The sequence below is a fragment of the Phytophthora infestans genome, genomic scaffold (assembly GCF_000142945.1).
Source record: "Phytophthora infestans T30-4 supercont1.25 genomic scaffold, whole genome shotgun sequence".
Taxonomy (NCBI): domain Eukaryota; phylum Oomycota; class Peronosporomycetes; order Peronosporales; family Peronosporaceae; genus Phytophthora; species Phytophthora infestans.
The window spans coordinates 1,053,438-1,056,153 of record NW_003303734.1 but is presented as its reverse complement, the minus strand read 5'-3'; the positions used below and the strand labels follow the sequence as shown (position 1 = coordinate 1,056,153).

Sequence of the window (2,716 nt, the reverse complement as noted above, 5' to 3'; positions counted from 1 at the left end):
GTCGTCTCGACGTCAAAAGACTCGGGTGTGTGGCGATGGCTGGTGACTTGTTTGGACGAGTCAGCTCGCTGTTGGCGCTTGGATGAATAGTTGAAGGCCAAACGTGCAATTCGATGCAAGAAGCGGGTGGTAGAGGATAGTGCAAGTGCATGCAAATGTGCTGTATGTGAATGCGTGACTATATCGCGCGTGGGGGCGTCATAAATTTGTGTGGAAGGTGGAGGTTAGGTTATCGATTTGCTGAGCGCAGTGGTAGCGCGTCCGCTTTGCAAGCGGAAGGCCCCGGGTTCAATCCCCGGTGTGTCCAACGATTTGTTCGACTCACCTCCACTCGCACGCTGTGCTGGGGCGCCTACGACAACACCGCGCCATTATGCTTCTCCGCGAGGCAAACCATACATCTGGCTCTGTTTCCAACAGCTGCGCAGGACTACTGGTTAGGGCTGCTTAGCCTACCTCGTAGCCCGACTCATTGCGGGACAAGCTCGCTTTACGGCGTAGTCAAACAGCAGACTCCCCTCAACCGTCGACTGAAGCCAGCGGCACAATCGTCGATCTGTCGAGTTCGTCCTACCACCCCGCCGGTTTTGCCGTTTGTGTGTTGGTGTAGTCTCGACGTCAAAAGACTCGGGTGTGTGGCGATGGCTGGTGACTTGTTTGGACGAGTCAGCTCGCTGTTGGCGCTTGGATGAACAGTTGAAGGCCAAACGTGCAATTCGATGCAAGAAGCGGGTGGTAGAGGATAGTGCAAGTGCATGCGAATGTGCTATATGTGAATGCGTGACTATATCGCGCGTGGGGCGTCATAAATTCGTGTGGAAGGTGGAGGTTAGGTTATCGATTTGCTGGGCGCATAGCGCAGTGGTAGCGCGTCCGCTTTGCAAGCGGAAGGCCCCGGGTTCAATCCCCGGTGTGTCCAACTCTTTGTTCGACTCACCTCCACTCGCACGCTGTGCTGGGGCGCCTACGACAACACCGCGCCATTATGCTTCTCCGCGAGACAAACCATACATCTGGCTCTGTTTCCAACAGCTGCGCATGACTGGTAAAGACTGGCTAGTCTACCTCGTAGCCCGACTCATTGCGGGACAAGCTCGCTTTACGGCGTAGTCAAACAGCAGACACCCCTCAACCGTCGACTGAAGCCAGCGGCACAATCGTCGGTCTGTCGAGTTCGTCCTACCACCACGCCGGCTTTGCCGTTTGTGTGTGTGGTGTCGTCTCGACGTCAAAAGACTCGGCTGTGTGGCGATGGCTGGTGACTTGTTTGGACGAGTCAGCTCGCTGTTGGCGCTTGGATGAATAGATGAAAGGCCAAACGTGCAATTCGATGCATGAAGCGGGTGGTAGAGGATAGTGCAAGTGCATGCAAATGTGCTGTATGTGAATGCGTGACTATATCGCGCGTGGGGGCGTCATAAATTCGTGTGGAAGGTGGAGGTTAGGTTATCGATTTGCTGGGCGCATAGCGCAGTGGTAGCGCGTCCGCTTTGCAAGCGGAAGGCCCCGGGTTCAATCCCCGGTGTGTCCAACTCTTTGTTCGACTCACCTCCACTTGCACGCTGTGCTGGAGCGCCTACGACAACACCGCGCCATTATGCTTCTCCGCGAGGCAAACCATACATCTGGCTCTGTTTCCAACAGCTGCGCAGGACTACTGGTTAGGGCTGCTTAGCCTACCTCGTAGCCCGACTCATTGCGGGACAAGCTCGCTTTACGGCGTAGTCAAACAGCAGACACCCCTCAACCGTCGACTGAAGCCAGCGGCACAATCGTCGATCTGTCGAGTTCGTCCTACCACCACGCCGGTTTTGCCGTTTGTGTGTTGGTGTAGTCTCGACGTCAAAAGACTCGGGTGTGTGGCGATGGCTGGTGACTTGTTTGGACGAGTCAGCTCGCTGTTGGCGCTTGGGATGAATAGTTGAAGGCCAACCGTGCAATTCGATGCAAGAAGCGGGGTGGTAGAGGATAGTGCAAGTGCATGCAAATGTGCTGTATGTGAATGCGTGACTATATCGCGCGTGGGGGCGTCATAAATTCGTGTCAAAGGTGGAGGTTAGGTTATCGATTTGCTGGGCGCATAGCGCAGTGGTAGCGCGTCCGCTTTGCAAGCGGAAGGCCCCGGGTTCAATCCCCGGTGTGTCCAACTCTTTGTTCGACTCACCTCCACTTGCACGCTGTGCTGGGGCGCCTACGACAACACCGCGCCATTATGCTTCTCCGCGAGGCAAACCATACATCTGGCTCTGTTTCCAACAGCTGCGCAGGACTACTGGTTAGGGCTGCTTAGCCTACCTCGTAGCCCGACTCATTGCGGGACAAGCTCGCTTTACGGCGTAGTCAAACAGCAGACACCCCTCCACCGTCGACTGAAGCCAGCGGAACAATCGTCGATCTGTCGAGTTCGTCCTACCACCACGCCGGTTTTGCCGTTTGTGTGTTGGTGTCGTCTCGACGTCAAAAGACTCGGGTGTGTGGCGATGGCTGGTGACTTGTTTGGACGAGTCAGCTCGCTGTTGGCGCTTGGATGAATAGTTGAAGGCCAAACGTGCAATTCGATGCAAGAAGCGGGTGGTAGAGGATAGTGCAAGTGCATGCAAATGTGCTGTATGTGAATGCGTGACTATATCGCGCGTGGGAGCGTCACAAATTTGTGTCAAATGTGGAGGTTAGGTTATCGATTTGCTGGGCGCATAGCGCAGTGGTAGCGCGTCCG

General features: G+C 55.4%; 1 non-coding gene across 1 annotated transcript; it reads left to right on the top strand.

Moving 5' to 3' along the window:
- The first annotated feature begins 233 nt into the window (after positions 1 to 233).
- Positions 234 to 307, top strand: PITG_27865. The gene has a single exon. It is a non-coding gene; the product is annotated as a tRNA-Ala (tRNA).
- Positions 308 to 2,716: the final 2,409 nt, after the last annotated feature.